Genomic DNA, 15,109 nt, shown 5'->3' with positions numbered 1-15,109 from the left:
GTTTCCCCACCACATGAAGCCAGCTGAGTGACCTAGGGCTATTCACACTCTCTCAGCCTCACCTACCTCACAGGGTGTCTGTTGTGGGGAAGGAGGAAAAGGCGATTGTAAGCCAGCTTGATTCTTCCTTAAGTGGTGGAGAAAGTCGGCATATAAAAACCAACTCCTCTCCTTCCTATTGGTACAAAAGAATCAACAGAGGCTGGAGGAGCAGAAGGTGTCTGGTCTTGCACAGAAACTACTAGATTCTGGCATCTTGTGTTTAAATCCTTCTGTTTCAATATTATGACCCTGAAGTCAGTCACAGAATATCCATGAAGATTGAAATACCCCCGCAGCAGCTCCGTGCGCTCATTTTTTATCACCCATGACCATCTTCCAGCACCGGCTACCAATCTGGAACAATAACCTCCTGCCTGTACCTTCATTCTGGTGGTGAAACGTGTCATCAAGTTGTAGCCAACTTCTGGCAACCCCAAAGGGTTTTCAAGGCAAGAGACGAACAGCAGTGGTTTGCCATTGTCTGTAGCTATGTAGTAACCCTGGATATTTTTGGTGGTCTCCCATTCAAGTACTAATCTGGGATGACCCTGCTTAGCTTCCAAGATCTGATGAGATGAGGCTAGCCTGGGCCATCCAGGCAGCTCAATTCTAGGGATGTGCAAAGGTTCCCTATTTTTTCCCCCTATTTGTTTACATTTTTGTCTGCGGTTTCCATTTTCTTCTTTTCATTTTGTAGATTCATTCATATGGCGTACGCATGTTTGGTGTAGTGGTTAAGAGCGGTGGATTCTAATCTGGAGAACCGGGTTTGATTAACCGCTCCTCCACATGAATGGCAGACTCTAATCTGGTGAACCGCTCCTCCACATGAAGCCAGCTGGGTGGCCTTTGGCTAGTCACACTTCTCGCCGAACTCTCTCAGCCCCACCAACCTCACAAGGTGTCTGTTGTGGGAAGGTGATTGTAAGCTGGTTTGAGACTCCTTAAAGGTGGAGAAAAGCAGAGAGCCAGAGTGGTGTAGTGGTTAAGAGCGGTGATTTGGACCGGTAGACTGATCTGGAGAACCACATTTGATTCCCCACTCCTCCACATGAGCTGTGGAGGCTCATCTGGTTGACTGGATTTGTTTCCCCATTCCTACACATGAAGCCAGCTGGGTGACCTTAGGCTAGTCACAGCTCTGTTAGAGCTCTCTGAGCCCCACCTACCTCACAGGGTGTCTTTTGTGGGGAGGAGAAGGGAAGATGATTGTAAACTGGTTTGATTCTTCCTTAAGCGGTAGAGAAAGTCGGCATATAAAAACTGACTCTTCTTCTTCCTCCTCTTCCTCTTCTTCTTCTCTATACAATTTGTCCTGAAAGATTTGCACTGGCTGCCCATTTGAATCCAGGCACAATTCGAGGAGCCAGTCCTTATCTTTAAGGTGCTAACCAGCTTAGGGCTGGGGTATTTGAATGGCCATGTCCTCCCATACTGTGCAGCCCACCAGTTTAAGATCCTCTTCCCAAGCCCTGTTTCGCATGCCACCATTTGCAGAGGAAAGGGCCGTGCCCACCAGAGGCCAAAAACATTTCTTTGTACCCTGGCTTTCAACTGAGGGGCTCCACCTTTCTTAGGGTCTGCTTCTAGGCTGAGGACTGAATGTCATTTTAGGCAGCTGAATGTAGGTTTAATGTCCCTAGCTTGTTTTAATGCCTTGTTTTTAATACTGATAATGCTCATGTTGTTTTTATGATTTTTTTTCTTTTGTGAGCTCCCTCAAGCATTTAATGTAAACGTACTATGCATGTTGGTTATGCATATGTTTAAAGCGTAAGCACCCATTAATTTACATGCCGATAATGTTGCAAATGTTGACATTTTGTAAGAAAGATTTGGTGCAAGGAAATTGGAAATGATGCAAAAATCAATCACCCCAGGCTTGACATGTACAAGGGAGATGCAAAACCAGAACTGGGATTCTCCCCCCCCCCTTTTTTTTCTTTCTTTTTTTAATTGAAAGGGCAGAAATGAGACCTTTGAAAACACCCCTTCCGTTTTTATTTATTTATATAAAACATTTTTATGCTGCCCTCCCACACACGCACCCTCCCAATCAGGGTCCACAAGGCGGCAAACATTAAAACCTTTAAACAATGAAAAATCCAGTTAAAATTATTAAGTTAAATTAAAAACATGCAAGCACTCAGCACTAGGAGGGCCACTAGCATTATTGGGGGTGTGCCAGACAAAATGAAGAGGTCTTCACCTGCCGGCGAAAGACACTGATAAAGGGAGCCAGGCGAATCTCCCAGGGGAGGGATTTCCAGTGTTTTCACTTGCTTCCGGCAGCTGGAGGTGTTTACTTCTTCTGAGCTATTCCATTTTGTGGCGCGCCCACTCTGTGCTCGCGACACACCGACCTCTGGACTGTGTGGGTGGATGTGTGGGAGGGTATCTGTTCTCCACTCAGCGAGTGGAATACGATCACCCCTTGGTTGCTTCTGGCTCAGCTATACCTCAGTACCCCTTTGAGATTGGACATAACAGTTGCTTACTTTACACATGAACGCATGAAGCTGCCTGATACTGGTCCATCAAGTCAGTATTGTCTACTCAGACCAGCAGCGGCTCTCCAGGGTCCCAGGCTGAGGTCTTTCACATCACCTGCTTGCCTAGTAGGAGCCCTGTGGTGCAGAGTGGAAAGCTGCAGTACTGCAGTCAAAAGCTCTGCTCACGACCTGAGTTCGATCCCGACGGAAGTCGGTTTCAGGTAGCCGGCTCAAGGTTGACTCAGCCTTCCATCCTTCTGAGGTTGGTCAAATGAGTACCATCTTGCTGGGGGTAAAGGGAAGATGACTGGGGAAGGCACTGGCAAACCACCCCGCAAACAAAGTATGCCTAGAAAACGTCGGGATGTGACGTCTCCCTATGGGTCAGGAATGACCCGGTGCTTGCACAGGGCACCTTTACCTTTTACCTTTACTTGCCTAGTCCCTTTCACTGGAGATGCTGGGGATTGAACCTGGGACCTTCTGCATGCCAAGCAGATGCTCTACCACTGAGCCACGGCCCCTCCTATTAGTAGCAGCTTGTGTTTTGTCTGGACTACAAACTGCACATGGTGGATGTTTGTCTATCAGTGTTCCGGTGTTGCCTTTCTTGGGGGTCATCACTGTTCCTATCGAGATGGACAGCGCGCTCGCTCGAATAGAGGGGAAACATTTTCTATCCGGCAGCTCTGTGTCTGGCAAAAGGCAGTTCGGACAGAAAGCAAGCAAAACCCGGTCTGACCCTTTGCCAGACAACCCTGTTGCTGTGTGCTGTTAGCTGCTGTCTAAACCAGGGCATGTTCCTGCACTCTCCTTGTTCAAGGCCTGAACACCCAGTCAGAGGTTGCTGACTACATGGTTATCCAGCCTGCTGGAGATAACAATCCAGCTATCGATTGCGTGAAGTGATGTAGAACATACTGAGGCAAAGCTCAACGTAAACAGCTCAATCCCAGAACTAGAGCGCATAGGCCTATGGCAGGCGGTGAAGAAGAAGAAGAGGACGGAGAAGAGGACGGAGAAGTGGACGAAGAAGAGGAGGAAGAAGAAGAGGAGGAGAAAGAGAAAGAGAAAGAGAAAGAGAAAGAGAAAGAGGAGGAGGAGGAGGAGGAGGGAGGAGGAGGAGATGGTTTTTATATGCCGACTTTCTCTACCACTTGTGGAAGAATCAAAGCGGCTTACAATCACCTTCCTTTCTACTTCCCACAACAGACACCCTGTGAGGTAGGTGAGGCTGAGAGAGCTCTAAGAGAGCTGTGACTAGCCCAAGGTCAACCATCTTGCTTCATGTGTAGGAGTGGGGAATCAAACCCGGTTCTCCAGAGTAGAATCCACCACTCCAAACCACCGCTCTTAACCACTACGCCACACTGACTCTATCAGATCCCAGAAGGATAATGAGACAACCCTGTTTGGGAAAGCGCCAAAGTCCCTTCACAGTCTTCTACCTTAACTGCCACATGTTCCATCCAAGCATCATCCATACACACAGCCAAATATTTGGGTTGGGTCCAGCCAGAGCTTTTGTACAGCCTAAACCAATTTTCCTCCTTACTTAAAGTCCCCATCTCAAATGGTTTTTGTTCAAGCTGATTCCCATGATCTCCAGCACCACCTTGTTGGTGGTCAAAGGAGATTACCTCCTTCTTTCTCAGCAGTAGAAAAGCTGGTTAGATCCAACCCACTGTCAGGACATGGGCACTGTGGTAGAGATCACCCATCCTTCCTTTTTTATGGGGAAAACAGCTTGCCTTATAGTGTTGTTTTAAGGAATCATAGAATCATAGAGTTGGAAGGGACCACCAGGGTCATCTAGTCCAACCCCCTGCACAATGCTGAAAATCCACAACTACCTTCCCCACCACACCCCCAGTGACCCCTACTCCATGCCCAGAAGATGGCCAAGATGCCCTCCCTCTCATCATCTGCCTAAGGTAATGGAATCAGCATTGCAGACAGATGGCCATCTAGCCTCTTCTTATACACCTCCAGGGAAGGAGAGCTTACCACCTCCCAAGGTAAGGCTGTTCCACTGAAGAACCGCTCTAACTGTTAGAAAATTCTTCCTAATGTCTAGACAGAAACTCTTTTGATTTAATTTCAATCTGTTGGTTCTGGTCCAACCTTCTGGGGCAACAGAGAACAACTCGTCACCCTCCTCTATATGACAGCCCTTCAAGTACTTGAAGATAGTTATCATAAACCTCTCAGTTGTCTCCTCTCCAGGCTAAACATACCCTGCTCCTTCAACCTTTCCCCATAGGACTTGGTCTCCGGACCCCTCTCCATCTTTGTTGCCCTCCTCTGGACACTCAGATAGAAAGACCCTTTTGCTCTTGTTTTCGGCTTGCAATATCCACTTGGCACAGACCATATAGTTTTGCCACACGGGTGCGGGGAAATGTGCCCCCACACAGGTGTGGGAAAATGAGTTCTTCCCACATGTACATGAACTCCACGAAGGAAATTTGTCTTGGGCCAAGCGCTCCACAGCTGGAAGCAAATCTAGCCAGAGCAAATTGGGAAACTCACCAACATGTCAACATGAACTTGACGGAAATCAATAACATCCCAGATCATGAGGGAGGTTTGAAGGATATGAACGGGAACTAAAATATGATTGTTTTTACATTATTCTTGCTCTGGGAAATGGTATACATCTTTATAAGATTGTTTTAGAAGTCTCCCTTAAAAACAAATAAAATAGAAACCCCCTAGACACCTATATCACATTAATTAAAAACAGAGAATATATTGTACAGAGTTGGACATATCTTTTCGCATTGATAGCTTCTGTGATTTATGTCAGTGAATGAGCTCCTTTTGGAAATGGCTTGCCAATAACTTGTGTAGGGGGGAAATTCCAGAGAGGAAGAGCTTAAAGAAGTTTTGAGGCATCTTAAAGATAATGGATTCACAGAACAATCCCATGCAGAATTACTCTAGTCTAAGGCCATTGAAATGAACGGGTTTACAGGCTGCATGAGATTGCATTGATATGCTGTGAGGGGGGTACCTGGGGATAAGCCCCATGGAACATAGCAGGACTTACTCATGAGGAGACATAACTTAGAATTATACTCTCAGACTTTACGATGCCAAAAGGCTCAGCTCGGTTTTTGCTCTTTTTTTAATAACTTTATTTTAAGCTTAGCTTATAATAACAAGAAGAAAATAAAAATTCACCAGTAGTGGGTTAAACAGACTAGTACCAGTCAAGATATGTTCCAATACTTGGTCTATTGTATATTAATGCTTTTTGCAGAAATCATACAATTTGTTATATTCACTTTGCAGGACTTAATAAATGCCAAATCCAACGATAGTTTGATGGGCATAGTTTACTTCCTGATGCCCCCTTCTCTACATATTCTAAAAAGGGCAGCCATCTATTTTAAAAGTTTGTGGAGTAAGTTAGTTGCTACTTTAAGTTGTGAAGATATCTTATCTAAAATTAAAGGGTTCTGCACCTTCTCATACCACTGCCCAATGGAAGGTATATTAGCTTTTTTACAGTATGAAGCAATCAGAAATTTTGCTGCCAGTAGCAGTATCAAAATCAGTTCCCTTTTGAGGATAGAGGGTTATCAAATTTGTCTAATAAGGCAATGAAGGCATGATATTTGTATTGTATGATTAATTCTACCTCTCTCAGGATCTTGTCCCAAAATTTTGGGCATGTCCACCAGCAGTGCAGAAAATTAGCTGGGTCACCACAGCGTTTCCAGCATAGACCTGAGTGCCCTGGCATGATATGATAAAGATGAGGAGGCGTGAGACACCACGGGCTCATAATTTTATAAGATAGTTCTCTAATATTGATAGAAGCTGATTCAAGACGGTACATCTTCCAAAGAGATGTCCAGTCATCCTCAGAGATATTAGATTTGATTTATACAAATGTATTAATACAGTCAGACCAGTAAAAAAATTATACAGCAATGATTTCTCTCTCCCACTTCTTAGTATATGAGGGCTAAGAAGAGTTATCTTTAAAAGTTTGGTATAAAATTGAAACAATACCTTTACAAGAAGTTTGTCTATTCAGTATCAGTGTCTAGTACACATGAACACACGAAGCTGCCTCATACTGAATCAGACCCTTGGTCCATCAAAGTCAGTATTGTCTACTCAGACCGGCGGCAGCGGCTCTCCAGGGTCTCAGGCAGAAGTCTTTCACATCACCTACTTGCCTAGTCCCTTTAACGGGAGATGCCGAGGATTGAACCTGGGACCTTCTGCTTGCCGAGCAGATGCTCTGCCACTGAGCTACAGCCCTTACTTTGATGGATAGCTGGTGTCTAGAACAAATGCAATAATTGCAGGTGTTGGAACCAGTAAATTCTACTGTCTCCCGTGATATCTTGTGGTAATGACCTACTTTTTAATGTACTTTTTTCAGACAAGTATTTTAATCTGTAGATTTTCTTTTTTCCCCAGGTATTATATAGGTCTATGTCTTGTCCTGCTGGGAAGAAAGCTTGGCCTGCTATTGTAGAAGCCGGTAAAATTCTGGAGCCAAGAGTTTTCTTCTGTTACCCCAAATATGCAAGGTAGTTGTGAGAAAGGGGTTCTGCTTTATTCCTCTTTGTCTTGCTGAGGCTGTTCACCACACCAAGTCTCCTAGGGGAACTTCAGTGCTATAGCTCCGTTCTATCTGAAGCCCTGGTGAACTATTGCTAGGTCCTAAACAATGTAATATGAATTTGAATTTTATGGACTTAGGCTCCCTTGTAAGGCATTAACCCAAATACAAAAGCCTTTATTGGCATTAAAAGGGAAATTGTACAGTGAGGTTTACAGTAAAATCGTGGTATAAGGGCATGCAGATATCATACGATAAAATTTACTATAAAATCGTTTTATAAGAACATGCAAATCCCACTAAATTGGTTATTTGGTTATTCAGTCCTGACTTAACCAATATATGGTGCAGAGGAACAATCACATTCTCTAATTACGAGCTGAAAAAACCTTGCCAAACAATGTAATATATTACGTATTTGGGCTACCTCATAATAAAGATTAAGATCAAGAGTATTCAACCCTCTTTTGTTTACTGCCAGTGTGAGAGTATGAATAAGGATTCTAGATTTCTTATTATTCCAAATAAATCTATGTAACAACTGTTGCCATATATTAGAGCGGTTTCTCAGTGGAACAGCCTTCCTCGGGAGGTGACAAGCTCTCCTTCCCTGGAGGTTTTTAAGCAGAGGCTAGATGGCCATCTGTCAGCAATGCTGATTCTATGACCTTAAGCAGCTCATGAGAGGGAGGGCACCTTGGCCATCTTCTGGGCATGGAGTAGGGGTCATTGGGGGTGTGGGGGGAGGTAGTTGTGGATTTCCAGCATTGTGCAGGGGGTTGGACTAGATGACCCTGGTGGTCTCTTTCAGCTCTATGATTCCGTGATATTCAACTGTTTCCTAGAAATAAATGTGTTAGATAGGAAGTGTTAGAAATAAGAGTTTAGCAAATATCATTTAATTAGATGAATTCGCGTCATTCATGTTAGATTAGGTTTTGTCCATTCGGCTGCTTATTGTAGACAAGTGCAGTGGGGAAGGAGAGCATTGGGTTCAGGCCTCCACTGGCAAGCCACAACACCCCTTCCTCCTTTAGGCTAGTCTTTGGTGAAAGATCCAGGACTTCACAGGGGTCCCCAATGTGAACACATGAAGCTGCCCTCTACTGAATCAGACCCTTGGTCCATCAAAGTCAGTATTGACCATTCAGACTAGCAGCGGTTCTCCAGGGTCTCAGGCAGGGGTCTTTCACATCACCTACCTGCCTAGTCCCTTTAACTGGAGGTGCCGGGGATTGATCCTGGCACCTTCTGCATGCCAAGCAGATGCTCTACCACTGAGCCACGGCCCATGGGAGCCACAGCAGCCGCCAACACCTTTTCTGATGCCCACCAAGTAGCTGTAAATTGGTGGTTTGCTATTTATGCTTGATTTTTAAAACTCATGAGCATACAAGAGACTTCTACTTTATAGTCGAAAAGCAGCATATAAATGTGATGGCTTGGATCCCACCAGCTTTTCGGCTGGTGAGAAAGAGAGGAGGGCAGTCCCTTTGGACCACCAAGGGTTATGCTGGAGATCATTGGCGCTGCATGAATAAAAGCCATGTGTGGTGGTTACAGTGTCGCACTAGGAGAGCCGGCGTGGTGTAGTGGTTAAGAGAAGTGGTTTGGAGTGGTGGACTCTGATCTGGAGAACCGGGTTTGATTCCCCACTCCTCCCTCCACATGAGCGGCAGAGGATAATCTGGTGAACTGGATTTGTTTCCCCACTCCTACACATGAAGCCAACTGGGTGACCTTGGGCTAGTCACACTCTCTCAGCCCCACCTATCTCACAGGGTGTCTGTTGTGGGGAGGGGAAGGGAAGGTGATTGTAAGCCTGTTTGATTCTTCCTTAAGTGGTAGAGAAAGTCAGCATATAAAAACCAATTCTTCTTCTAGGATCTGTGAGACCCAGGTCTGAATCCTCACCCTGCCATCATGGAACCTCATTGGGTGACTTTGGGCCAAACCACTCTCTCTCAGCCTAACCTACCTCACAGGGTTCTTGTGAGGAAAAAAGGAAGGGGGACAATGATGTCATGAGCCATTTTTGGGCCCCACTGGAGAGAAAAGCAGAGTATATATATAAAGAAATGAACACATGTTGGATGGAGGCTATAATAAGGAGAACTGAACCAGACTGAGCAAAATTTGGCTGGACCCCACCCGACGAACACACACACACACACAAATCATTATCTGGGTGTGAGGAGCTCATTTTTGACACACATGTAGTAGTCTTTGTGCTTTTAGATGAACACGCCTAGCAATTTGGGAAACAGGGCATCTCCTCCCAACGTTCACGACCTTGAACTTCAGAGCAGAAATGAGTGTGATGAATATGAATAATGTACTAGTTATTTGTTACTAAATGGAGGCCTGCAAGCAATTGCAAGGGGGAGGAGAGGAGGAAGAAGATGAAATGGTTAGCAAGTCTCTCCCCCACATACACGCTCACCATCGTGAGCCAGTGTGGTGTAGTGGTTAAGAGCGGTGGTTTGGAGCGGTGGACTCTGATCTGGAGAACCAGGTTTCTCCTCCACAGGAGCGGTGGAGGCTAATCTGGTGAACTGGATTTGTTTCCCCATTCCTCCACATGAAGCCAGCTGGGTGACCTAGGGCTAGTCACAGCTCTCTCAGCCCCACCTACCACAGAGGGTGTCTGTTGTGGGGAAGGGAAGGTGATTGTAAGCCGGTTTGAGTCTCCCTTAAGTGGTAGAGAAAGTCGGCATATAAAAACCCAACTCTTCTTCTTCATCATCATTGTGCAACAGCGCAACACTACATCGCGCTGGAGCTAGAAAAGCTATCTCCTCATTTGGCCCTGTTTCTCAACAATCTAGTGTGTGTGTATGGTTTTTGCCATCAAGTCACAGCTGAATTATGGCGACCCCATAAGGTTTTCAAGGCAAGAGACATTTAGAGGTGGTTTGCCATTGCCTGCCTCCACATCACGCCTAGGGCTGCCAGGTCCCTCTTCGCCACCTGTGTGAGGTTTTTGGGGCAGAGTCTGAGATGGGCAGGGTTTGGGGAGGGGAGGGACTTCAATGCCATAGAGTCCCATTGCCAAAGCAGCCATTTTCTCCAGGTGAACGAATCTCTATCGGCTGGAGATCAGTTGTAATAGTGGGAGATCTCTAACTACTACCTGGAGGTCAGCAACCCTAATCACGCCCCTGGTAATCCTTGGAGGTCTCCCATCCTAACACTTGCCAGGGTGGAGGCTGAGAGTGTGTGACTGGCCCATGGTCACCCTGTAAATTTCCATGGCAGAGTGGAGATTTGATCCTGGGTTTCCCAGAACCTAGTCCAACACCTTAACCACTACACCACACTGGCTATCAACAATCTTGTCTCAGCAGTAGTGTGTGCGAAAAGGATCTTGGGGTCTTAGTAGACCAAACACTGAACATGAGTCAGCAGTGTGATGCAATAGCTAAAAAGGCAAATGGGATCCTGGGCTGCACCACAGAAGTACAGTGTCCAGATCACTCGAAGTGACGGTATTGCTTTACTCTGCTCTGGTTAGACCTCACCTAGAGTATTGTGTTGAGTTTAAAAAAAGATGTAGACAAGCTGGAACGTGTCCAGAGGAGGGCAACAAAGATGGTGAGGGGTCTGGAGACCAAGTCCTATGAGGAAAGGTTGAAGGAGCTAGGTATGTTTAGCCTGAAGAGGAGAAGGCTGAGAGGTGATATGATAACCATCTTCAGGTACTTGAAGGGCTGTCATATAGAGGATGGTTCCGAGTTGTTTTCTGTTGCCCCAGAAGGTCAGACCAGAACCAACGGGTTGAGATAAAATCAAATGAGTTTCCATCTAGACATTAGGAAGAATTTTCTAACAGAGTGGCTCCTCAGTGGGACAGGCTTCCTCGGGAGGTGGTGACCGCTCCTTCTCTGGAGGTTTTTAAGAAGAGGTTGGATGGCCATCTGTCAGCAATGCTGATTCTATGACCTTAGGCAGATGATGAGAGGGAGGGCATCTTGGCCATCTTCTGGGCATGGAGTAGGGGTCACTGGGGGTGTAGGGGGGAGGTGGTTGTGGGTTTCCTGCATTGTGCAGGGGGTTGGACTAGATGACCCTGGTGGTCCCTTCCAACTCTATGATTCTATGAATCTAGTACTACAAGTGCCTTGTTGAGCAGGCAGCTCTTCCTTTAGCCCAAACCCTGGGGTGGATCCTATCCCATCCCACCACTCCGCTGAGCAAAGTTTATTCATGTATTAATTTATTTAACTATTTAAACCCTGCCTTTCCTTCTGGCTCTTTCCCCCTGATCTGTACACAGTACTTCAACTGTATATGTTTGAACAGATAAGAATGTTTTTTCAGTCCTTTTATCAGTATCAGTGAAAGGCCTTTGATCTAACTTGTCTACGGAGCCCTAATTTTTCTTCTCCCTTTTGCAGATACATTTAAAATGACTGCCACGCATCTTTTACCATTGAGCACTGGATGAAAGTCAGTTTTACTGTCCCTTTCTGACTCACGCAGGTGGATTTTAATTTGCCAGGCCAGGCTTGGCAGTCTTCCTTTTGAATTCTAGGACTCATCCCTGGATGGTGCAGAGCTGTATTAAAGAAAAAGAGAGTAACCCAGAGCATCAGGGAAGTACCTCATCACTGAGTCAATGTCGCTGGACTCCTACATGGTGTAGTGGTTAGTGGTGTAGTGGTTAAGAGCGGTGGTTAGGAGCAGTGGACTCTAAACTGGAGAACCGGGTTTGATTCCCCACTCCTCCACATGAGCGGCTCTCTCAGCCCCACCTGCCTCACAGGGTGTCTGTTGTGGGGAGGGGGAGGGAAGGAGATTGTAGGTTTGATTCTTCCTTAAGTGGTAGAGAAAGTCGGCATATAAAAACCAACTCTACTTCTGGTTAATTCAGATACCAACAGATGTTGGAAAGGGGAAATTGACACAAAATAAAATTGTAGGTAGGAGCTGTAATGCAGCCCCTTTCTAATAAAATGGGCATCTGCATTGTATGACTTCAGAAATGCACGGGCACAGACTCCAGCATACTCTGGTCTGAATTACGCATGCTGTAAAAGATGCCAGGGAGCGTGAATGGCAAATGCGGCCTCACAGGGAGCTGGCAGGAGAGCGCCTCGAATCCCAGCAGGTTCAGATTTTATCCGTGCATCTGATCTTCTGCAGTTCGCACTTCCTCTAGAGATGAACTCGCCTGATTTGCAAAGAAATTAGATTGAAACCCGTCTCTGGGAATCTTGGCTTTTTCCACACTCTAGGGACCCCCCTGCTGGCAAGCAGAAGCCAAATATGTTTGGGAGGTGAAGCCATGCAGGGGGTTGTTGGGGGAGATATAGAATATTAATTAACATCAGATGCTCCCATTTGAGCTACGAGATTGTCAGGTTGCATTTCAGTATGTGGGAGAGCAATCAATAAAAACCACCTGCGTGCACAGTTTGAAATATTCACTGTCTTCTGTGCCAGGGTCTTTCATACCAGTGCCAAGCTTAGCAAGATCTCCCATACCCCCCTCCAAAAGGATACCCCTATGAGGACAAAAAAGAACATAAGAACAGCCCTGCTGGATCAGACCGAGGTCCATCAAGTCCAGCAATCTGTTCACACAGTGGCCAACCAGGTGCCTCTAGGAAGCCACAAACAAGACTGCTGCAACAGCATTATCCTGCCTGTGTTCCACAGCACCCAATACAATAGGCCTGCTCCTCTGATCCTAGAGAGAATAGGTATGCATCATGACTAGTAGCCATTTTTACTAGTTTAAAACAAATACATAGGTTAAGAAAATTACGAGAGTGTCCAGTAGTGCGCAAGCTTGCATACCAGCTGCAAAATGGGGAGCTTGAATAGGGTAATGAATAAAATAACCTGGCTTCCAGATGTGGCTACCCACCCACCGGGCTCTCCAGATGCAGCTAACAGGGCTTTGGATGTCTTTTATACAGGCAGATGCAAGATGTCGGAGTTGTTCTGTTTGCCACAACAAAGGAAACCGACATTCGCTGAGTCAAGGCAAATTAATGCCAGTCCAAGGAGAACCATCAATTTCTCTTTCCCAGTACTCAGTGCTACCCATAACACTGCTTCTTCCTTTAAAAAGAAAAATTAAGCCCTGTATTCTCCCCACGAATGTTTTGGCCAGGCAGAACAACACAGTGGAGTGATCAGCTTGTGAGGGAGAATGGGAGGGTAGAAGGCAGAGCTTACCTCCTTCTGTTCCCCTTTGTGCCGCTTTGAATGGCTGCCAGGATCTGACATCAGAAGGAAGCCTAGCCTGGGGAGGGGGGAGGGGGGTGTTAAGCGCCATCAAGTCGCTTCCAACTCATGGTGACCCTATGAATCAATGTCCAACATGTCCAATTATTGACGCCTTGGTCAGGTCTTGCAAACTGAGGGTCGTGGCTCCCTTTATAGAGCCAATCCATCTCATGATGGGTCGTCCTCTTTTCCCGCTGCCTTCCACTTTTCCTAGCATTATTGTCTTTTCCAGTGATTCCTGTCTTCCCATCATGCGACCAAAGTATGATAGCCTCAGTTTAGTCATTTTGTAGGGAAAGTTCAGGCTTGATTTGATCTAGAAAAGAGGTGTCAAACTCAATTGTTATGAGGGCCGGATATGACATAAAGGTCACTTGGTCTGGCTGGGCCATGCCTCGCCAGCCCAGATTGAGAGTGGGGGGTGGTGGCTTGTGGGCTGGAGAAGAGCTCTCAAGGGGCCACATCCAGCCCACGGGCCTAATGTTTGACACCCCTGATCTAGAACCCACTAATGGAGGGAGAGACTAAGGGCAATTTTCAGAGAAGAATCCATGGACGAGGAATGGGTTAAGGCAACCCTGCCTAAATCTCCCCTGTGAGTGTCCTCAACTGCTCTGATTGTTAACTGTGAGTTCGGGAGCAGGGGTTTGCATAGTGAACACCCAGTCCTATTTGTATGAATTTCAAAGATGGCCCCCATATTGCACCATATTGCACCTAATCTGCCCAGAATCAGAGGAGCATGCCTATTGTACTAGGTGCCTTGGAACACAGGCAGGATAATGCTACTGCAGTCGTTTTGTTTATGGGCTTCCTAGAGGCACCTGGTTGGCCACTGCGTGAACAGGCTGCTGGACTTGATGGGCTTTGGTCTGATCCAGGGGGGCTGTTCTTATTTTCTTTTCTTTCCTCCATCCCACCTTCCTTTCTTCCTTCCTTCTCTCCAGTATCAGAGGAGCATGCCTATTATACTAGGTGCTGGGGAACACAGACAGGATAATGCTGATGCAGTGGTCTTGTTTGTGGGCTTCCTAGAGGCACCTGGTTGGCCACTGTGTGAACAGACTGCCTGACTTGATGGACCTTGGTCTGATCCAGTGTGGCCTTTCTTATGTTCAGTCTGTTTTCCTCATTTTTTTTGGGGGGGGGGAGTGGTTTTTATCAGAATAACTGTGAAGTCTTACCCTTTTGCCAGCGCCGTGGCTCAGGTCCAGAACAGCCTTCTGCTTTTTAGAATTAAAGAACGTGGCAAGAAATCTAATCATGGATTTATTCCCTAACCCAGAGTTCCGGCCAAATGACAGCCATGTTCAAATGGTGCTTCCGGGGCAGGGGGGAAGGTGACTTCAGAGGTTCGTACAGCATCTAGCACGCTGGAACAAAACTGAACAGCTGAACCAAAAAAACCCAACCCACAGAGGTTGTTGTTTTTTAAAAAATACAGTTAACCCCACCAGTGACACATGAAAATAGCACATTAGAGAAAGGCAGGTGGGTAGAAAATCGGAATAAACAAAGGAACGGTAACATTTCTGGAAGCAGTCAAGCTTTATAAAGTTCTGGTGTTTGATGCTGTACACTGTTTGGAGTACCTATAAGTAGAACAGGAAATTTAAAAATCAGGCTGTTTTTGTTTGTTTTTTAACTGCTTTTTAAAAAAAAACTTAGGCCATTTATGCATGGGAGGTTTTGCCTTTGATTTGCCGCTCACTAGAGGCTCATGTCCCCCATCCCAATTCTGAAAACTCAAAAA

The sequence above is a fragment of the Euleptes europaea genome, chromosome 18 (genome assembly GCF_029931775.1).
Source record: "Euleptes europaea isolate rEulEur1 chromosome 18, rEulEur1.hap1, whole genome shotgun sequence".
Classification (NCBI taxonomy): domain Eukaryota; kingdom Metazoa; phylum Chordata; class Lepidosauria; order Squamata; family Sphaerodactylidae; genus Euleptes; species Euleptes europaea.
This window is presented reverse-complemented; position numbering follows the sequence as displayed.